At 44.8% G+C, this 23719-nt stretch overlaps 1 long non-coding RNA gene across 1 annotated transcript in view; it reads right to left on the bottom strand.

The window, feature by feature from the left end:
* The window catches only part of LOC139268055 (uncharacterized), a 40562-nt gene that overhangs the window by 16285 nt on the left and 558 nt on the right, over nt 1-23719 (bottom strand). Inside the window, exon 2 of the long non-coding RNA XR_011593965.1 lies at nt 7407-7486. This is a non-coding gene — a long non-coding RNA (uncharacterized lncRNA). The remainder of the gene's footprint in view (nt 1-7406; nt 7487-23719) is intronic.

Raw genomic sequence — 23719 nt, 5'->3', positions numbered from 1 at the left:
CAGAATCCACTCAATGGCAACTCTGCGCGCTCCATGGCTAGTTCGTCCAGTATCAGCTTACTCTTGTCCATTATTGAGCACACTCAATACCAAAATACCAAATTGGCATGTTCCTACAGTTAGTCCTCTCAATAATAATTTAGGATTATCCTAAAATGGCTCCTCTCTATCCCACTTTGGTGTTCTGCTGTAATGTGTTTTTTTGAGTACCAGCTTTGCATTCTTCCACAACACAGTGAGCACCAATTTGGCACTTTGTGCAAGTCGTACAGCTGGCAAGTTGGCATTCTCCCATGACACAGCCTTTCAGTAACAGCTTAGCATCATTTTACAATGTGTTTTCTTCATACCAATGAAACATTCTCTCGAGTCCTTTCAGTATGTTTGTCTATGTGTGCGAGTCTGTCTGTGTGTGCAAGTCTGTCTGTGTGTGTCTCTGAGTCTGTGTGTTTGTGCGCACGAGTCTGCCCACGCGCATGAGTCTGTGTGTCCAGTGAGGGTGGGGGTTACTGTGTGTGTGTGTGTGTATGTGTGTGTGTGTGTTGGGGGTGGGATTAACTGTTTGGTGGCCATTCCTTCAGCTGGCTAGGCACCAATCTCTGGAACTCCCTCCCTAAACCTCTCCACCTCTCTACCTCTCTTTTTCCTCCTTAAAACCTACTGTTATATATGAATAAAGAGTCTGACTGGATACTGTGAGCTCAAAGTAAAGTGTGACCTTAGTCTTTTATTGCAGGTCTCCAGAGTGCCTCCTTAAGTACCTGTGCTCCCAAGGAATTGTGGGATCCCTTGGGACTCCAGGGGATAAGCCCTCTAGTGGCTGTACAAGGTATATACAAGTTTACATACACAACAACACTTCCCGCACCCCCCACCCCTCCACTGCCCCCCGACCACCCAAAGTCAACAGTGTAACTATTTACAAGATGAGTCGATCTGGGGCCTTTCCCTGGTTGATTGTCTCGGTGCAAATGCTGGTTTTGGTGAATCATTTGTTGGGCCCTCGCTGGGCTGCTGTGCAGCTGGCCTTGCTGGGCTGCCTGGTGTGATGAGTTCTGCTGGGCTTCTGCGGGTGATGGATTTTGCTTCGTCACCAACCGTGGTGTCGGTTGCCACTGGTGTGTGTTGGGGGGTCAAAAAAGGTAGGGTCCAAAGTTGGTTGCTCAGGATAGTCCGTGAATCTGAATTTGATTTAGTCTAAGTGTTTCCGGTGAATGAGTCCATTTGAAAGTTTGACCCGAAACACCCTACTCCCCTCTTTGGCCACAATACTGCCGGGAAGCCGCTTGGGACCTTGTCCATAATTCAATACAAAAACAGGATCATTGATTTCAATTTCGCGTGACACATTTGTGCTATCATGTTATGTACTTTTTTGAAGCCGCCTGCTCGCTATCTGTTCATGTAGATCAGGGTGGACTAATAAGAGCCTTGTCTTAAGTGCCCTTTTCATGAGCAGTTCAGCAGGTGGAATCCCAGTGAGCGAGTGGGGTCTCGTGCAGTAGCTAAGCAGGACTCGGGATAGGCGAGTCTGCAGTGAGCCTTCAGTTACCCTCTTCAAGCCCTGCTTGATAGTTTGCACTGCTCTCTCTGCCTGACCATTGGACGCTGATTTGAACGGGGCAGATGTAACATGTTTGATCCCGTTCCGGGTCATGAACTCTTTGAACTCAGCACTGGTAAAACATGGCCCGTTGTCGCTCAAAAGGACATCAGGTAGTCCGTGCATGGCAAACATGGTCCGCAGGCTTTCAGTGGTGGCAGCGGATGTGCTTGCCGACATTATCTCACATTCAATCCATTTGGAGTAAGCATCTAGAACCACGAGGAACAATTTAGCTCAAACGGGCCTGAATCGTCGACTTGGATCCTGGACCACGGTTTGGAGGGCCACAACCATAAACTTAGTGGCACCTCTCTGGGTTCATTGCTTAACTGTGATCATGTGTTACATCTGTGCACGCAGGACTCTAAGTCCGCATCGATACTGGGCCACCACACGTGGTATCTGGCTATCGCATTCATCATTACGATGCATGGGTGGGTACTATGGAGGTCACTGATGAAAGTGTCGCTGCCCTTCTTGGGGATCACTACCTGATTGCCCCACAGAAGGCAGTCTGCCTGTACAGATATTTCATCTTTGCGCCACTGGTACGGCTTTATCTCTTCCTGCATTTCCACTGGGACACTGGACCATCTCCCGTGAAGCACACAATTTTTTGCGAGGGCCAGTAAGGGTTCCTGACTCATCTAGGTTCTAATCTGTCGGGCTGTGATGTGTGATTGCTCACTCTCAAATGCTTCCATAACCATGACTAAATCTGCGGCTGCACCATTTTAAACCTCGTGGTGGGCAATGGCAGCCTACTGAGAGCATTGGCGCAGTTTTCTGTGCCTGGCCTGTGGCGGATGGCGTAGTTGTATGCGGACAACGTGAGTGCCCATCTCTCGATGCGGGCCGATGCATTCGTATTTATCCCCTTACTCTCGGAAAACAGGGATATTAGTGGCTTATGGTCAGTTTCCAATTCAAATTTTAGCCCAAACAGATATTGATGCATTTTCTTACCCCATAGACACACGCTAACGCTTCTTTTTCAATCATGCTGTAGGCGCTCTCAGCCTTAGACAGACTTCTGGATGCATAAGCAACCAGTTGCAATTTCCCATATTCATTAGTTTGTTGCATTACACACCCAACACCATATGACGACGCATCACATGCTAGTACCAAATGCAACACAAGCAATTTGTTTGAGCATAACAATTTTCTAGTTTTTACAAAGGCACTTTCTTGGCTTTTGCCCCATACCCATTCATCTCCTTTACGCAGTAAGACGTGCAGTGGTTCTAACAGTGTGCTGAGACCCGGTAAGAAGTTACCAAATTAGTTCAGGAGTCTTAGAAATGACCATAGCTCCGTCACGTTCTGTGGCCTCGGTCATTCTCGGTTGCCTCGGTCTTCGAATCGATGTGCCTGATGCCATCCACCACGATTCTTCTCCCCAGGAACTCCACTTCAGGCACCAGGAAAACGCACTTCGAGCATTTCAACCTGAGCCCTACGTGATGGAGTTGACTAAGAACCCCCTCCAGGTTCTGCAGATGCTCGACTGTGTCCCGACCTGTAACCAAGATGTCGTCCTGGAAGACCACCGTGCGCAGGACTGACTTCAGTAAGCTTTCCATGTTTCTCTGGAATATCACCGCGGTTGACCGAATTCCAAACGCGCATCTGTTATAAATGAAGAAACTTTTGTGTGTGTTGATGTAGGTGAGGCCCTTCGATGATTCATCCAGCTCCTCCGTCATATAGGCCGAGGTCAAGTCCAGCTTCATGAACGTCTTTCCTCCCGCCAACGTAGCGAAAAGGTGGTCGGCCTTTGGTAGTGGGTATTGATCCTGCAGGGAGAAACGATTGATAGTTACTTTGTAATTACCACAGATTCTGACGGTGCCATCTTCCTTGAGGACCGGAACAATGAGACTGGCCCACTCGTTGAATTCGATCGGCGAAATGATACCCTCTCGTTGCAGCCGGTCCAGCTCGATCTCTACCCTTTCTCTCGTCATGTACGGTACTGCTCTCACCTTGTGATGGATGGGTCGCGCCCCCGGAATTAGGTGGATCTGCAATTTTGCTCCTTGGAACTTCCCGATGCCTGGTTCGAACAGCGAAGGGAACTTGTTTAAGACCTGGGCGCACGAAGTGTCGTCAGCGGACGAGAGCGCTCCCAGTTCCAGCGTATCTTTCCCAGCCAGCTCCTACCGAGCAGCGTGGGACCATCGCCCAGTACCATCCAGAGTGGTAGCTTGTGCACCGCTCCATCGTAGGAGACCTTTACAGTAGCACTGCCGATTACCGGAATCAGTTCCTTTGTGCAAGTTCTCAGTTTTGTGCGAATGCGGGTCAAGACTGGCCTTGAGGCCTTGCTGCAGCACAATTTTTTGAAAGTCATTTTGCTCATAATGGACTGGCTCGTGCCCGTGTCCAACTCCATTGACACCAGGAGACCATTTAATTCAACCTTCAGCATTATCGGGGGACACTTTGTGGTAAATGTGTGCACCCCATATACCTCTGCCTCCTCGGTCTGAGGCTCTGGTTCGTCATGATCCGCCATGGATCTGTCCTCCTCTGCAACATGGTGGTTTGCAGAATTAACAGGGTTTGCAGTTCGCCTGCACATACGTTGGAGGTGTCCCATTGTTCCACAGCCCTTGCAAATGTACCCTTTGAAGCGGCATGAATGGAAACGATGTTCACCCCCGCAGTGCCAACAAGGTGTTAATGACCTTGCATTCACCACCCTTGATGGTGGACTCTGAGACATCTGCAGATGAGTAGCTGCAGGCAAGTGGGGCCTGCCCTATACGTTGTGATTTGAAAACATCATCACTTTGTTCATCGTACTTGTGGCAGCACTTGTGTGCTGAGAGATTTGCATAGTATTGTCACTGGTGGCAATGAACGCCTGGGCTATCGTTATGGCCTTACTCAAGGTTGGGGTCTCTACAATCAAAAGTTTGCGACGTATCACTTCATGGCCAATGCCAAGTACGAAAAAGTCTCTGAGCATGTGTTCCAAATGTCCTTCAAATTCGCAATGTCCTGCAAGGTGTCTAGCTCAGCGACATAACTCGCCACTTCCTGGCCTTCAGATCTTTTTTTTGTAGGTGTTGAACCGGTACCTCGCCATCAGAACGCTTTCCTTCAGGTTCAGATGCTCCCGGACCAATGTGCACAAATTATCGTATGCTTTCTCTATGGGTTTCGCTGGAGTGAGCAGATTTTTCATGAAGCCATACGTTGGTGCCCTGCAGACGGTGAGGAGAATTGCCCTTCATTTGGTAGCGTTCACTTCTCCTTTCAGCTCGTTGACCATGAAGTATTAGTCGAGTCGCTCCACGAAGGTTTCCCAATCATCTCCCTCCGAGAATTTCTCCAGGATGCCCACTGTTCTCTGCATCGTTGGGTTCATTAGCTGTATCTCGTCGCCAGTTGTTATTATGAATAAAAGTCTGACTGGATACTGTGAGCTCAAAATAAAGTGTGACCTTAATCTTTTATTGCAGGTCTGCAGAGTGCCTCTCCATACTGTGAGGCCTCCTTAAGTACCTGTGCTCCCAAGGGATTGTGGGATCCCTTGGGACTCCAGGGGATGAGCCCTCTGGTGGCTGTACAAGGTATATACAAGTTTACATACATAACACCTACCTCTGACCAAGCTTTTGGTCATCTGCCATAATTTCTTCTTTGCATTAAAATACTCCTGTGACGCGCCTTGGGACTTTGTACTGTGAAGCACCTTGGGACTTTGTACTACGTTAAAGATGCTATATAAATACAAGTTGTTGGGGTGTGTGTGTGTGTGTGTGTGTGTGTGTGTGATAGAGGGTGGGATTAACTGTCTGTGACTCAGACTATAAAGTTATTCTTTCATCTATATGCATTTTATGTATATTAGGAGATATACTTGTGTATAATTGATACTAAAACTGTTAATCACCCAGTTACATACACTGTGTATGGGAATGGTGGGGTTTGTAACATATATTGAGAATATTCTAATATATGCACAGTGCTGTATATGTACAAGGGTCTGTGTGGAGAAAGAATTCTTCCTTCAGGACACACAGTAATAACACTGTTAACCAAAGCAAACATAAAAGAGAGATTTTTCCTTTACGATACAGTTTACTTAACAGGGAATGATGTATTATGGCAATAGCTTAACACAACGAAATGGCCAGTTACAAGACCATGAGCACAACATGCCTTATCGACCTCATCGTCGGGACGAGCATTTCTGCATGCTTCCTCTCTCCCATAATATTGGAGCGTGATGACATTGGCAGTAATATTGTATTGAAGATATAAGAAGGAGCCATTCAATAGCAACAAGGGGTGAAGTCTGTGGTAACAATGATATGCAATGACAAAAACGATAGATGCTATAAAATGATGATTGTATAATACTGCCACAATCCTGCAATCTGCAGTGCTATTAGTGGTCATTTAGCACTCACTGTAGAATGCTTATCTTGGGGCTGAAATTACCCAAGTGCTATTTATAATGACTTGTTTAATGAACTCGTTAAATTCTTATGTCACTATTTTTACAAAGTCATTAGTGCATTTAAAATAATGCAAGTAGGAATTTTATGAGAGTGCATTAACCAAGTCGTTAATAATAGCACTCGACTAATTTCCATCTCTAAGGGTAGACAAGACAAACATTAAAATGCTCAACAAAGTCACAAATTGTACAGCAAGAGGATCTAGTCTCAAATATAGAAGATTTAACTACTGGTGAATGTATGGAATGGACTGCCAAGGGAGGTATTGGGGACTGATTATATCAGCAAATTCAAGAGATAGTTGGGTCAAGGACCTGAAGAAACATTTGGTAGAGGAGTATGACAGATACCATGGTATGATAATTCCTAGATCCTGAGAACAGACAGATTGAATGCAATGTCCTCTTATGGACCTGTGCATTCCAATGTTTCAAATCCCTTCGGTAGACACCTTTTTTTTGCTGTAATTATCACAAATTCAAATTTTCCTCCATTGGTTAATCAAGCTTGATTCTATGCATTACTGCACAATGAGCTATTAAAAAGCAGACCTGTCTAAAATGAGCCAATCTTGGTATGCCAAACCTATGCTTTAAAAGCTATGTTTGACACAGAAAGTCCAATACCATTTCTGCTGCACAAATACTTAGTCATAAATCTGACATACATACACACAAATCTAGCATACATATTGAGCTATATACAAAAAGTGCTGTGATTCAACTATTAGCATTCATTACAGTTAACTGCGATGCAGTGATAAAATGCTCATTGAATTTTTATAAACTAGTTACAATGAATATTGTCTCAGACATTTAACTGTAGGAGATGGTAACAAATATGAGATAAATAGAAATTACAGTCCATCGACTATTTTATTGATTCACCTGGTACAAGTCAAGCCATTTTGTACGTGCATAAATTAAGAAAATAAGGAGTTGGGAATAAAAGAAATGGAAAATTTTCCAGCATATGTCAGAGAATGAAAGTGAAAGATACTGGGCATTTCAAAGCATAAACTCCCCGGTTTCTTTTTTTATTTTGAAATTGTTTTCTAATATCAAGAAGATTTCTTATGTGTGCTAGGTAAAGCAAAATCATAAAGAATGGGTTTACAATTTTGCTTTGTCTAATACAAAGAGGAAATCTTTGCCCTGGATGAAGCAGTAATGAGAAAAAAAATCAATTTTGATAAGTTCACAATAAAAAGCAATTTATATAATATTTTACATAGTTTTTAAAAAAGTGCTTAACTTCACTAATGCCTTGTACGAAAACTCCACAAACTTTGAGGATGACATCACAACAGGTATGCTACTGACCAAAGTAGAGATGTACCAGGAGTTCTATTGTGGTGGTCATCAAATGACTTCAAGGAGGTCTGATTGTCAGCATTCCTGAGCTGGATGACAGATGGAATATTAATATAGTCAATAGATTGATGATGGAGACACCCTGCTCTTCTAACTGTACCAACTCAGCTTACACGGTGTAAAGAAGGAAGTAATGGCAATATTCAGACAGTAGAAGCAGTTTGCATAGCATCAAAGGTATTTTTACTCCTTCAGAACCATATCACCATGGTGATGGGGAAGGGAAGTTGAGGGGGCAACTATTTTCTGGGTGCAGGAGAGGATACCCTTTCCCTTTAGGAAGATGCCCCTTTATGGGACCATGCATCCGTCAAGTTTTTTCTCTGGTGACTGGGTTATGCCTCTTGAATGTTGAAGAGTGCGACTCAGGACCTCTATCCTGATCACTTACAACTTAGCCTCACCTTTTATTGGAAATATCAAGCTGAGATGCGAAGGATACAATTGGATGAAACCAAAGCAGCAATAAATGCAGCTGGAATTAGGCTTGGCAATACACAAAGGGCTCAATTTTCCCCAGTATTTGCACCATATTTTTTGGAGTAGGCTGCTTTTTCTGGCCGAACTTAAAAATCCCCAGTTTCCCCAATCAATTTGCACCAGCGTAACTGACTTAGTGACTTTTTTTTTAGGTAAGTTTTTTTTGCTCAAAAGGGGGCGTTCCAGCCACCTATACCAATTCTGCCCATTTAGGCAACTTTGGCCAGCTAATAGTTACTCCATTTCTACTTAGGCCAGTGTATGTGGCCACTCGAGAAAACCCTTGCGGAGAGTTAAAGAAATCGGTGCAGGTAAGGAAATCGGCGCAGGTAAGTGCAGCAGATGCCCGGACAGGTAAGAGAGGGGGGGAGAAAGAGAATGGGGGGAGGGGTGCGGGGGGGAAAAGAAAGGGGTGTAGTTAGGTGTTGGGACTGGGAGGGAGGAGGCCACTTGGCCTGGGCTAGGGGTGGGAGAATGCACCGAGAGGCCACTCGGCCTGGGCTAGGGGAGGGAGGGAGGGAGTGAACTGGCCGGCATCTGGGGCCACAGAGCGGCGGCAAGACAACGGAGAGGCTGGGGGCATGGGAAGGGAGCGAGCAAATTGGCTGGCATCGGGGGCCACAAAGCGGCGACAAGGCAACGGAAATAATATCGTACTCTTGTGGACTTAAGCCCTTCCAATCCTCTGGTGTGGGGTTAATGACCGATTTCCAACACGGCTATTTCAGAGACGTCAGGAATGTCACTTTTTACCACCGCGCATGCGCAGAAGGCCCGACACCTTTTTCCAACGCAGAACCCAGGCTTCACCCTTTGAGGCGACTGGCCCGCTGCGCGGCTGCAGACTAGAGGCCAAACACTGGGGAAAGTACGAAGATTTTTTCCTGGCGCATCTACTCACGTAATGAAGCGGCGCAACTCGGGCAAATATGCCTGAAAACGGGCTCGGGGAAAGTTGAGCCCATAATTAGGCTCATTTCTGCAGGTTTCACACAATACTTAATTGAACAGTTAGGTGGAAATTTTTAACCTCAAAGAAATGGGTGAGTTGGAGTTAGATGGCTGGCCCCGACCCTCCCCACTGCACTCCCGTCCCCTGGCTGATGCTCCTCCAGCCCTGATCCCTTCCCTCCCACAATGTTCCTCCGCCGGCCCCAACCCAAACCCTCCCTCACTCCTCTTTGCAGCCTCGTGCCACAGTCCTACCCACCCTCAGCCTGCCAGCCTCTCCATTTGGCTGGCTGCGGAGGGGGGGGGACATTGAGCTTTGAAATGCTAATCAGTCCCTGCCGTTAAACTCAGCAAGGCCTGTAGGAAACCCGTTCTCTCAGGTTTATAAATGGCTTTCTGGCCATCCCGCTCCCGACCTGCCTCCAGATTAAAACTCCGGCCACTGAGTCAAATATTAAGCGACAGAAGCTGCACAACCACCCAGAATTCTCTCCAGCCTACAACGAGAATGGGTAGGCTCAGATTGCAGGGAGCTGAAATGGGGTACCCTGGAGTATTTCCTGATCACAGCAAAAAGGAGTTTTTTTTTTGAGAACTACCTGCTCAATTAAATCCTATTTTTTCTCTTGACCCTGTTGAGCGAACACCAGACAGTCCTTCTTCAAGAACACCTCCTCCAATAGGAGGCATTAAAATCTATTTCTAATGTGTCTTATGTGGCACATGTTCAGCATACAAAGAAGGTTTAGTAAATTGCAGTTCAGCTTACTTTAGTCATGGCTGCCCCTGAAGAATTGATTTAGTCTGTGCTCCAGTCATTGTATGGTAATGCATTAGTACCAGCTACATCATTGCCTAAATAAGCATTTGATTATAGCTGCTTTATTATTATTTTAATTTGGATTCTAGGAGCTGTGTATCTGTGTGGTGACTTCTGGTGTTTATACTGTTAAACCTATTTTACATAGCCCGATGGAAGACTGCTTCCCACTACAGAAAACGCAATTGATCCCACGGCATTATTCAAAGAAGAGCAGGGGAGTTATCCCTGGTGTCCTGGCCAGTATTTATCCCACAATCAACATCACTAAAGCAAATTATCTGGTCATTATCACATTGCTGTTTGTCGGAGCTTGCTGTGCACAAATTGGCTGCTGTGTTTCCTACATTACAACAGTGACTACACTTCAAAGAGGTACTTCATTGACTGCAATGCATTTGGGTCATCCTGAGGTCGTGAAAGGCGCTATATAAATGCAAGGGGGGTGGAGGGGGGAGAATTTTAACCTAAATAAAGGGTGGGTTAGGAGCGTGTAGGTAGTTAAATTGTTAAAAATCTGAATCCCGACCTGAACCCAACTTCAACCTGCCATGTCCGCTTTTAACAGAAGTGGGATGAGGGCGGGCAGCTATTGCCAGGAGGCGGGTCAATTTAAATATTACAATGAGGCTGGAAGCCTCTTTTTTAACCTACATTTTGTTTTCAACTGCATGTGGATGGGTTTTACACACTTTATAAAACCCAGCAGTTACAGTAAGGCGAGGACTGCTGAATCCAGGTTGCAAGTGCCTCTACACCTAGCCCCCCTCCCCCCGCGATCGGAGACCTTCCCATGAAACCTCTGATTGGCTTCTCGGACCCCCATGATCAGCCTGAGGCTTGCCCTGATCTTCCGGTGGCTGGGCCCGATTTTCCCTCCGCTGCCCCACCCCTCGATCTTCTTCCCTCCCCCTGTTCCTCGACGATCACTATCTTCTTCCCTGCCCCCCTCTGCTCCCCCAGTTGCCGGCAATCAATCCCTCCCTCTGTGCGGCCTAATGCCGGAGGCCTACCTACTCGCAGCCAGTCATCCTCTCCTTGCACAAAGGAAAATGGTTGTGGTGGTTGGCTGTTAATCACCACAGCCTCAGGACAGTGTCCTAGGCCCAACCATCTTCAGCTGCTTAATCAATGACCTTCCCTCCATCATAAGGTCAGAAGTGGAGAAGTACTCTGATGATTGGTACTGAACACTGTGCATTCACATCGCCTCAGATAATGGAGCAGTTTTGGGCTGATAAATGGCAAGTTAATATTCGCACCTAACAAGTGCCATGCAATGACTATCTCCAACAAGCGAGATTCTAGCCACCTCCCCTTGACATTCAACGGAATTACCATCGCCGAATCCCCTATCAACAACATCCTGGGGTCACCATTGACCAGAAACTTAACTGGACCAGTAACATAAATACTGTGGCAACAAGAGCGAGTCAGAGGCTAGGTATTCTGCAGTGAGTGTCTCACCCGCCTGACTCCCCAAAGCTTTTCCACCATCTACAAGGCACAAGTCAGGAGTGTGATGGAATACTCTCCACTTGCCTGGATGAGTGCAGCTCCAACAACATTCAAGAAGCTCGACACCATCCAGGATGAAGCAGCCCGCTTGATTGGCACCCCATCTACCACCTTAAACATTCACTCCCTCCATCACCGATGTATCGTGGCTGCAGTGAGTACCATCTACAAGATGCACTGCAGCAGCTCGCCAAGGCTTCTTCAACAGCATCTCCCAAATCAGTGACCTTTGCCACCTAGAAGGACAAGGGCAGCAGGCACGTGGGAACACCATCACCTCCACATTCTCATCCAAGTCACACATCATCCTGACTTGAAAGTATATCGCCCTTCATCATTGCTGGATCAAAATCCTGGAACTCCCTCCCGAACAACACCGTGGGAGTACCTTCACCACACAGATTGCAGCAGTTCAATAAGGCAGCTCACCACCACCTTCTCAAGGGTAATTCGGGATGGGCAATAAATGCTGGCCTTACCAGTGATGTCCACATCCCAGGAACAAATTTTTAAAAACTGATCTGGAAATAAGCAAATTGAACCATTAGCCCTCTTCTTCACGAATGGTTTTATCATTTCTCTACCATTTTAAAACATCCTGTCTTAGAAGTTCGGCCGTGCCGCGTCCGTTTTGCAGGTGCTAAGCCTCCAGTATGGCGGGCAGGAAGTGTACGCTCACAAAGAATGTACTAAAATGACATAGCAACATAGGTTATGACATAGAAACATAGAAAATAGGTGCAGGAGTAGGCCATTCGGCCATTCGAGCCTGCACCACCATTCAATAAGATCATGTCTGATCATTCACCTCATGAACCCTTTCCTGCTTTCTCCCCATACCCCTTGATCCCTTTAACCGTAAGGGCCATATCTAACTCCCTTTTGATTATATCTAATGAACTGGCATCAACAACTCTCTGCGGTATAGAATTCCACAGGTTAACAACTCTCAATGAAGAAGTTTCTCCTCATCTCGGTCCTAAATGGCTTACCCCTTATCCTTAGACTGTGATCCCTGGTTCCGGACTTCCCCAACATCGGGAACGTTCTTCCTGCATCTAACCTGTCCAGTCCCGTCAGAACTTTATATGTTTCTATGAGATCCCCTCTCATTCTTCTAAACTCCAGTGAATACAGGCCCAGCCGAACGAGTCTTTCCTCATATGTCAGTCCTGCCATCCCGGGAATCAGTCTGGTGAACCTTCACTGCACTCCCTCAATAGCAAGAATGTCCTTCCTCAGATTAGGAGACCAAAACTGAACACAATATTCCAGGTGAGGCCTCACCAAGACCCTGTACAACTGCAGTAAGGCCTCCCTGCTCCTATACTCAAATCCCCTAGCTATGAATAAATAAACGATCTCCTCGTAAAAGATCCTCTCGGAATGAGTGATCACAATATGGTTGAATTTGTAATACAGATTGAGGATGAGGAAGTTGTATCAGAAACGAGGGTACTATACTTAAACAAAGGGGACGACAGTGGGATGAGAGCAGAGTTGGCTAAAGTAGACTGGGAGCACAGACTAAACGGTGGCACAATTGAGGAACAGTGGAGGACTTTTAAGGAGCTCTTTTATAGTGCGCAAAAAAAATATATTCCAGTGAAAAAGAAGGGCGACAAGAGAAGTGATAACCAGCCGTGGATAACCAAGGAAATAAAGGAGAGTATCAAATTAAAAACCAATGCGTATAAGGTGGCCAAGGTTAGTGGGAAACTAGAAGATTGGGAAAATTTTAAACGACAGCAAAGAATGACTAAGAAAGCAATAAAGAAAGGAAAGATAGATTACGAAAGTAAACTGGCGCAAAACATAAAAACAGATAGTAAAAGCTTTTACCGATATATAAAACGGAAGAGAGTGACTAAAGTAAATGTTGGTCCCTTCGAAGATGAGAAGGGAGATTTAATAATGGGAAATGTGGAAATGGCTGAGACCTTAAACAATTATTTTGCTTCCGTCTTCACAGTGGAAGACACAAAAACAATGCCAAAATTTGCTGGTCACAGGAATGTGGGAAGGGAGGACCTTGAGACAATCACTATCACTAGGGGAGTAATGCTGGACAGGCTAATGGGACTGAAGGTAGACAAGTCCCCTGGTCCTGATGAAATACATCCCAGGGTATTAAAAGAGATGGCTGAAGTTATAGCAGATGCATTCGTTATAATCTACCAAAATTCTCTGGACTCTGGGGAGGTACCAGCGGATTGGAGAGCAGCTAATCTAACGCCTCTGTTTAAAAAAGGGGGCAGGCAAAAGGCAGGTAACTATAGGCCGGTTAGTTTAACATCTGTAGTGGGGAAAATGCTTGAAACTATCATTAAGGAAGAAATAGCGGGACATCTGGATAGGAATAGTGCAATCAAGCAGACGCAGCATGGATTCATGAAAGGGAAATCATGTTTAACTAACTTACTGGAATTCTTTGAGGATATAACGAGCATGGTGGATAGAGGTGTACCGATGGATGTGGTGTATTTAGATTTCCAAAAGGCATTCGATAAGGTGCCACACAAAAGGTTACTACAGAAGATAAAGGTATGCGGAGTCAGAGGAAATGTATTAGCATGGATAGAAAATTGGCTGGCGAACAGAAAGCAGAGAGTCGGGATAAATGGGTCCTTTTCCGGTTGGAAATCAGTGGTTAGTGGTGTGCCACAGGGATCAGTGCTGGGACCACAACTGTTTACAATATACATAGATGATCTAGAAGAGGGGACAGAGTGCAGTGCAACAAAATTTGCAGATGACAGTAAGATTAGTGGGAAAGCGGGTTGTGTAGAGGACTCAGAGAGACTGCAAGGAGATTTGGATAGGTTAAGCGAATGGGCTAAGGTTTGGCAGATGGAATACAATGTCGGAAAGTGTGAGGTCATCCACCTTGGGAAAAAAAACTGTAAAAGGGAATATTATTTAAATGGGGAGAAATTACAACATGCTGTGGTGCAAAGGGACCTGGGGGTCCTTGTGCATGAACCCCAAAAGGTTAGTTTGCAGGTGCAGCAGGTAATCAGGAAGGCAAATGGAATATTGGCCTTCATTGCGAAAGGGATGGAGTACAAAAGCAGGGAGGTCTTGCTGCAACTGTATAAGGTATTGGTAAGGCCGCACCTGGAGTACTGCGTGCAGTTTTGGTCACATTACTTAAGGAAGGATATACTAGCTTTGGAAGGGGTACAGAGACGATTCACTAGGCTGATTCCAGAAATGAGGGGGTTACCTTATGATGATAGATTGAGTAGACTGGGTCTTTACTCCTTGGAGTTCGGAAGGATGAGGGGTGATCTTATAGAAACATTTAAAATCATGAAAGGGTTAGGCAAGATAGAGGCAGAGAGGTTGTTTCCATTGGTGGGGGAGACTAGAACTAGGGGGCACAGCCTCAAAATACGGAGGAGCCAATTTAAAACCGAGTTGAGAAAAAATTTCTTCTCCCAGAGGATTGTGAATCTGTGAAATTCTCTGCCCAAGGAAGCAGTTGAGGCTAGCTCATTGAATGTTTTCAAGTCAAAGATAGATAGATTTTTAACCAATAAGGGAATTAAGGGTTGCGGGGAGAGGGCGGGTAAGTGGAGCTGAGTCCACGACCAGATCAGCCATGATCTTACTGAATGGCAGGGCAGGCTCGAGGGGCTAGATGGCCTACTCCTGTTCCTAATTCTTATGTTCTTATGTTCTTATGTTCTTATGAAGGCCAACATGCCATTTGCCTTCTTCACCGCCTGTTGTATCCTGCATGCCAACTTTCAATGACTGATGTATCATGACACCTAGGTCTCATTGCACCACCCCTTTTCCTAATCTGCCGCCATTCAGATAATATTATGCCCTCATGTTTTTGCCACCAAAGTGGATAACCTCACATTTATCCACATTATACTGCATCTGCCATGCATTTGCCCACTCACCTAACCTGTCCAAGTCACTCTGCAGCCTCTTAGCATCCTCCTCACAGCTCACCACCGCCACCCAGCTTAGTGTCATCTGCAAACTTGGAGATATTACACAAATTCTTCATCTAAATCATTAATATATATTGTAAAGAGCTGGGGTCCCAGCACTGAGCCCTGCGGCACCCCACTAGTCACTGCCTGCTATTCTGAAAAGGACCCGTTTATCCAGACTCTCTGCTTCCTGTCTGCCAACCAGTTTTCTATCCACGTCAATACATTGCCCCCAATACCATATGCTTTAATTTTGCACAACAATCTCTTGTGTGGCACGTTGAAAGTCCAAATACACCACATCCACTGGTTCTCCCTTGACTACTCTACTAGTTACATCCTCAAAAATTTCTAGTAGATTTGTCAAGCATGATTTCCCTTTCATAAATCCATGCTGACTTGGACCGATCCTGTCACTGCTTTCCAAATGTGCTGCTATTTCATCTTTACTAACTGATTCCAACATATTCCCCACTACTGATGTCAGGCTAACCAGTGAATAATACCCCGTTTTCTCTCTCCCTCCTTTTTTAAAAAGTGGTGTTACATTAGCTACCCTCCAGTCCATAGGAACTGATCCCGAGTTGATAGACTGTTGGAAAATGATCACCAATGCATCCACTGTTTCTCGTGCCACTTCCTTAAGTACTCTGGGATGCAGACTATCAGACCCTAGGGATTTATCGGCCTTCAATCCCATCAATTTCCCTAACACAATTTCCTGACTAATAAGGATTTCCTTCAGATCCTCCTTCTCGCTAGACCCTCGGTCCCCTAATATTTCCAGAAGGTTATCTGTTTCTTCCTTCGTGAAGACAGAACCAAAGTATTTGTTCAGTTGGTCTGCCATTTCTTTGTTCCCCATTATAGATTCAACCGATTCTGACTGCAAGGGACCTACGTTTGTCTTCACTAATCTTTTTCTCTTCACATATCTATCGAAGATTTTACAGTCAATTTTTATGTTCCCAGCAAGCTTCCTCTCGTACTCTATTTCCCCCCTCCTAATTAAACCCTTTGTCCTCCTCTGCTGAATTCTAAATTTCTCCCAGACCTCAGGTTTGCTGCTTTTTCTGGCCAATTTATTTGCCTCTTCCTTGAATTTAACACGATCCTTAATTTCCCTTGTTAGCCACGGTTGAGCCATCTTCCCCGTTTTATTTCTACGCCAGACAGGGATGTACAATTGTTGAAGTTCATCCATGTGATCTTTAAATGTTTGCCATTACTTCTCCACCGTCAACCCTTTGGTATCACTCACCAGTCTATTCTAGCTAATTCACATTTCATACCATTGAAGTTACCTTTCCTTAAGTTCAGGACCCTAGTCTCTGAATTAACTGTGTCACTCTCCATCTTAATAAAGAATTCTACCATATTATGGTCACTCTTCCCCCAAGGGGCCTCGCACAACAGGATTGCTAATTAGTCCTTTCTCATTACACATCACCCAGTCTAGGATGGCCAACCCTCTAGTTGGCTCCTCGACATATTGGTCTCGAAAACCATCCCTAATACACTCCAAGAAATCCTCCTCCACCGTTTTGCTACCAGTTTGGTTAGCCCAATCTATATGTAGATTAAAGTTGCCCATGATAACTGCTGTACCTTTATTGCACGCATCCCTAATTTCTTGTTTGATGCTGTCCCCAACCTCACTACTACTGTTTGGTGGTCAGTACACAACTCCCACTAGCGTTTTCTGCCCTTTGGTATTCCGCAGCTCTACCCATACAGATTCCACATCATCCAACCTAATGTCCTTCCTTACTATTGTGTTAATTTCCTCTTTAACCAACAACGTTACCCCACCTCGTTTTCCTTTCTGTCTATCCTTCCTGAATGTTGAATACCCCTGGATGTTGAGTTCCCAGCCTTGGTCACCCTGGAGCCATGTCTCCGTAATCCCAATTATATCATATTCGTTAATAGCTGCGTGCGCAGTTAATTCGTCCACCTTATTACGAATACTTCTCGCATTGAGGCACAGAGCCTTCAAGCTTGTCTTTTTAACATACTTTGTCCCTTTAGAATTATGCTGTAATGTGGCCCTTTTTGATTTTTGCCTTAGGTTTCTCTGCCCTCCACTTTCACTTTTCTTCTTTCTATCTTTTGCTTCTGGCCAATTTTACTTCCCTCTGTCTCCCTGCATAGGTTTCCATCCCCCTGCCATATTAGTTTAACTCCTCCCAACAGCACTAGCAAACACTCCCCCTCGGAAATTGGTTCCGGTTCTGCCCAGATGCAGACCATCCAGTTTGTACTGGTCCCACCTCCCCCAGAACCGGTTCCAATGTCCCAGGAATTTGTATCCCTCCCTCCTGCACCACTCTTCATCTTAGCTATCCTGCTATTTCTACTCTGACTAGTACGTGGCATTGGTAGCAATCCTGATATTACTACCTTTTGAGGTCCTGCTTTTTAATTTAACTCCTAGCTCCCTAAATTCAGCTTGTAGGACCTTATCCCATTTTGTACCTATATTGTTGGTACCTATATGCCCCATGACAACGGCTGTTCACCCCCCCCCCCTCCAAAATGTCCTGGAGTCTCGACTGTGGCTGCAGAAACATCTATTTATTCCCCTTACAATAGAATCCCCTACCACTGTAGCTCTCACACTCTTTTTCCTGCCCTCCTGTGCAGCAGAGACTCCCATGGTGCCATGAACTTGGCTGCTGCTGCCCTCCCCTGATGAGTCAACCACCCCAACAGCACCCAAGGTGGTGCATCTGTTTTTGAGGGGGATGACCGCAGGGGACCCCTGCACTACCTTCCTTCCACTACTCTGCCTGATGGTCACCCATTCCCTATCTGCCTGAGTAACCTTTACCTGCAGTGTGACCAACTCACTAAACGTGCTATTCACGACATCCTCAAAGAGTAAGGAATGGATATTCATATAGTGAGGGTTGTTAATAGTCATGGGAACAATATTGAAAAGGAAAAAAAAAAGGTAAAATTAATGTTATGAAAATCTTACTGCATTATATAATGGAACCGAAATACCAAATAGATTAAGGGCATTGAACACTATGGAGAGAGAAAGGAACAGAATATATATTATGGTGAAGGAGGTAATACATAGCAAGACTGGTAAGAATGTGGAACTCGCTATTACATGGAGTAGTTGAGATAAATAGCAGAGGTGCATTTAAAGGAAAGCTAGATAAATACTTGAGGTAGAACAGAATACAAGGATATACTTCTGCATTAGATGAAGTAGGGTGGAAGGAGGTACAAAAGGGACGGTCAGCATTTGGGCAGGACTGGAACTGATGTGCTAGGGGATAACATTTGCTCATGCAGTTCAGGAGTGTTTAAACTAATATGGCAGGGTGATGGGAATCTATGCAGCGAGACAGGGTGAAGTAATATGGAGTCAGAAACAGATGATAGAAAGGTAAAAAGCAATAGTGTAAGGCCGAGTAAACAAAGGCAAGAAACAAAAAGGACCACACTACATCATAATTCTAAAAGGACAAAGTGTGTTAAAAAAACAAGCCTGAAGGCTTTGTGTCTTAATGCAAGGAGTATCCGTAATAAGGTGGATGAATTAACTGATCAAATAGATGTTAACAGATATGATGTGATTGGGATTACAGAGACGTGGCTCCAGGATGATCAGGGCTGGGAACTCAACATCCAAGGGTATTCAACATTCAGGAAGGATAGAATAAAAGGAAAAGGAGGTGGGGTAGCATTGCTGGTTAAAGGGGAGATGAAGGCAATTTTTAGGAAGGATATTAGCTTGGATGATGTGGAATCTATATGGGTAGAGCTGCAGAACACCAAAGGGCAAAAAACGTCAGTGGGAGTTGTGTACAGACCTCCAAACAGTAGTAGTGATGTTGGGGAGGGCATCAAACAGGAAATTAGGGGTGCATGCAATAAAGGTGCAGCAGTTATCATGGGTGACTTTAATATGCATATAGATTGGGCTAACCAAACTGGAAACAATACAGTAGAGGAGGATTTCCTGGAGTGCATAAGGGATGGTTTTCCAGACCAATATGTCGGAGAACCAACTAGGGGGAAGGCCATCTTAGATTTGGTGTTGGGTAATGAGAGAGGATTAATTAGCAATCTCGTTGTGCGAGGCCCCTTGGGGAAGAGTGACCATAATATGGTGGAATTCTACATTAGGATGGAGAATTAAACAGTTAATTCAGAGACCATGGTCCAGAACTTAAAGAAGGGTAACTTTGAAGGTATGAGGCGTGAATTGGCTAGGATAGATTGGCGAATGATACTTAAGGGGTTGACTGTGAATGGGCAATGGCAGACATTTAGAGACCGCATGGATGAACTACAACAATTGTACATCCCTGTCTGGCGTAAAAATAAAAAAGGGACGGTGGCTCAACCGTGGCTATCAAGCGAAACCAGGGATAGTATTAAAGCCAAGGAAGTGGCATACAAATTGGCCAGAAATAGCACCGAACCCAGGGACTGGGAGAAATTTAGAACTCAGCAGAGGAGGACAAAGGGTTTGATTAGGGCAGGGAAAATAGAGTACGAGAGGAAGCTTGCAGGGAACATTAAGACGGACTGCAAAAGCTTCTATAGATATGTAAAGAGAAAAAGGTTAGTAAAGACAAACGTAGGTCCCCTGCAGTCAGAATCAGGAGAAGTCATAACGGGGAACAAAGAAATGGCAGACCAATTGAACAAGCACTTTGGTTCGGTATTCACTAAGGAGGACACAAACAACCTTCCGGATAAAAAAGGGGTCAGAGGGTCTAGTAAGAAGGAGGAACTGAGGGAAATCCTTATTAGTCAGGAAATTGTGTTGGGGAAATTGATGGGATTGAAGGCTGATAAATCCCCAGCGCCTGATGGACTGCATCCCAGAGTACTTAGTGGATGCATTGACAGTCATTTTCCAACATTCCATAGACTCTGGATCAGTTCCTATGGAGTGGAGGGTAGCCAATGTAACCCCACTTTTTAAAAAAGGAGGGAGAGAGAAAACAGGGAATTATGGACCGGTCAGCCTGTCATCGGTAGTGGGTAAAATGATGGAATCAATTATTAAGGATGTCATAGCAGCGCATTTGGAAAGAGGTGACATGATAGGTCCAAGTCAGCATGGATTTGTGAAAGGGAAATCATGCTTGACAAATCTGCTGGAATTTTTTGAGGATGTTTCCAGTAGAATGGACAAGGGAGAACCCGTTGATGTGGTGTATTTGGACTTTCAGAAGGCTTTCGACAAGGTCCCACACAAGAGATTAATGTGCAAAGTTAAAGCACATGGGATTGGGGGTAGTGTGCTGACGTGGATTGAGAACTGGTTGGCAGACAGGAAGCAAAGAGTAGGAGTAAATGGGTACTTTTCAGAATGGCAGGCAGTGGCTAGTGGGGTACCGCAAGGTTCTGTGCTGAGGCCCCAGCTGTTTACGTTGTACATTAATGATTTAGACGAGGGGATTAAATGTAGCATCACCAAATTTGCAGATGACACTAAGTTGGGTGGCAATGTGAGCTGCGAGGAGGATGCTATGAGGCTGCAGAGTGACTTGGATAGGTTAGGTGAGTGGGCAAATGCATGGCAGATGAAGTACAATGTGGATAAATGTGAGGTTATCCACTTTGGTGGTTAAAAACAGAGAGACAGACTATTATCTGAATGGTGACAGATTAGGAAAAGGGAAGGTGCAACGAGACCTGGGTGTCATGGTACATCAGTCATTGAAGGTTGGCATGCAGGTACAGCAAGCGGTTAAGAAAGCAAATGGCATGTTGGCCTTCATAGCGAGGGGATTTGAGTACAGGAGCAGCGAGGTGTTACTACAGTTGTACAGGGCCTTGGTGAGGCCACACCTGGAGTATTGTGTACAGTTTTGGTCTCCTAACTTGAGGAAGGACATTCTTGCTATTGAGGGAGTGCAGCGAAGGTTCACCAGACTGATTCCCGGGATGGCGGGACTGACATATCAAGAAAGACTGGATCAACTGGGCTTGTATTCACTGGAGTTCAGAAGAATGAGAGGGGATCTCATAGAAACGTTTAAAATTCTGACGGGGTTTAGACAGGTTAGATGCAGGAAGAATGTTCCCAATGTTGGAGAAGTCCAGAACCAAGGGTCACAGTCTAAGGATAAGGGGTAAGCCATTTAGGACCGAGATGAGGAGAAACTTCTTCACCCAGAGAGTGGTGAACCTGTGGAATTCTCTACCACAAGAAGTTGTTGAGGCCAATTCACTAAATATATTCAAAAAGGAGTTAGATGTAGTCCTTCCTACTCGGGGGATCAAGGGGTATGGCGAAAGGGGTATGTCGAGAAAGCAGGAATGGGGTACTGAAGTTGCATGTTCAGCCATGAACTCATTGAATGGCGATGCAGGCTCGAAGGGCCGAATGGCCGACTCCTGAACCTATTTTCTATGTTTCTGTGTGTGGAGCATAAATACCGGCATGGATTATGGCCATTCTCTGTACTATAAGAACAGTCCTGAGCAAAGGGACATCAATAGAGGATAGCATATAACAAATAATTATGGGTGATATTTATAAGCAGTCATGTACATCGTGAGATAGATAAAGGAGATTAGATAGTTTGCCAAGAATTAAAGTAATTCATTTGAGGGTAAATTGTTTATATATATGATTGGAAGACCTGCGACCTGTATTGGTGCACCTTATCTCCAGTGAGTGAGGCCCAGCTGCCCTTCAAGGGGAGGGCCCACTGCCGCGGCTGCCATGTAATCATTTTTGCTAGCCGACTTCCCGTTTGGCTGGCAAGATAGTGCCCACGGGTTTGGCCGGATCACCAACGGGCAGTCTAGCACCACCTCTTGGGTGCCAGGCCGCTGGCCCGGCCGAAACCCTCCCTGGTAGCCCAGTGGCCGAAGATAAAAACTGACAGATTCTTTCCCCTTTAACGGAGGGGAGAGAGCGTGGTGACGCACACGTGCCGTGACATCACCACCACTCCATCGCTGATTGACAGTGGCAGAGTCCCGGTCCCGACCCAAATTCAGCCCCTCAGCCTGCTTTCCTGTCTATGTCCCGCCCCCACTTTGACCGATTTCCTTTGAGACATTGAAAAAAATTTCCAGTCCTGAAAATCGATCATCCAACTGCATCATGGATCCGTGTGGTAAGAAAATTAAAAAATCATAGGCGCGCAGCTTTCTTGCACTGCTAAATGTTGGCCCCAAAATGTAGTAAATCTCAATAATCAGGAGACTGTAAGGAGACCAAGTAACTTTGAGATGCTCAATCACAATGATTATCAATTCAACAAAATGCACGGCTAACTTCTTCGATAATCTTTTTGGATTGGATTGCATTTCAGTACCATGCTATTGTGAAGTTTAGAATGTAGTCCCTTCCAAACAGAAGGAACCTAATTATAATCTCTGCATAATCATGCCAGCTCAGATTTTTGAGATTTGCATAATTGTTATGAATGGGCCTCGATCATTAATTATCTTTTGTTTTTACATTTTGCATAATAATGAGATGAATTAGGCCTCCATTTAACACAATTTGAAACTTTGAGGACTAATTTTCTGGGGTGAGTGACAAAATATTTTGTAATTTTATTGACATACTGCTGACATGATGAATTAAAATTCTGTTTTTTGTTCTCTGATGGCATTGTCTGCTGCATGGCTGCTCTGAGCTCCGGAGGCCCGTTCAGGGTGACCTCGAACTCCAGAGTTGCAGTGACATTAAAGATGTATCATTCGAATTCTTTCACAATTTTGTTGATTCCATATAAAATGCCATTTTCAATAAACTACTCGTTAGCCGTACACCTAGTTTATATGTTTAGAATAAGCTACTCAATCTGGTGCGGGAGCTGAATTATAATGCTCGTTCTTTCTATCTTTTTTCTCGTGCTGGATTAAATAATAAATTAAAAAATTAAAGAGACTGCAATACTGTACAATAAATGGTTCCTGTACTTATTAATGCATATAAGATGGGGTTCCAAACTTTTAGCACTCTTATTCTGACAGGGGCTTTAAATCAGCAAAAAGATGCTGAATTAAGCATGCCAACTGAGCTAATTGTTAAGGAACTAAGCAGGTCTGATAGCAATCAAAGAGTTAATGAAAGCAAGACCCAAAGGAACACTATCTTCAAAAAGGACATGTGTGTTGCGTATGGTTCAGAGAAAAGTGACAAAGCTCATTCCAGAACTTAATGCTCCAATGGGGTAAAATCACACTTTGGGAATCATGAATGCATAGGAAATTCAGCGACTTAAAAAAAAAGGCTTTAGCTCTTTAAAAGGGTTAACACCTTTATTAAAAAGCAGGCAAAAGAATTTCATTCAACGCAATTTATAGTTGCAGAAAATGTCCACAGCTCAGTTTATTTTCACCGGAGCTAAAAGATTGAGGGGACATAATGCAAGGGGTAGATTCTAACTTATCATCATAGGCAGTCCCTTGGAATCGAGGAAGATTTGCTTCCACTCTTAAAATGAGTCCTTGGGTGGCTGAACAGTCTAATACGAGAGCCACAGTCCCTGTCACAGGTGGGACAGATAGTTGTTGAGGGTAAGGGAGGGTGGGACAGGTTT

The sequence above is a fragment of the Pristiophorus japonicus genome, chromosome 8 (genome assembly GCF_044704955.1).
Source record: "Pristiophorus japonicus isolate sPriJap1 chromosome 8, sPriJap1.hap1, whole genome shotgun sequence".
Lineage (NCBI taxonomy): Eukaryota > Metazoa > Chordata > Chondrichthyes > Pristiophoridae > Pristiophorus > Pristiophorus japonicus.
This window is presented reverse-complemented; position numbering and strand designations above follow the sequence as displayed.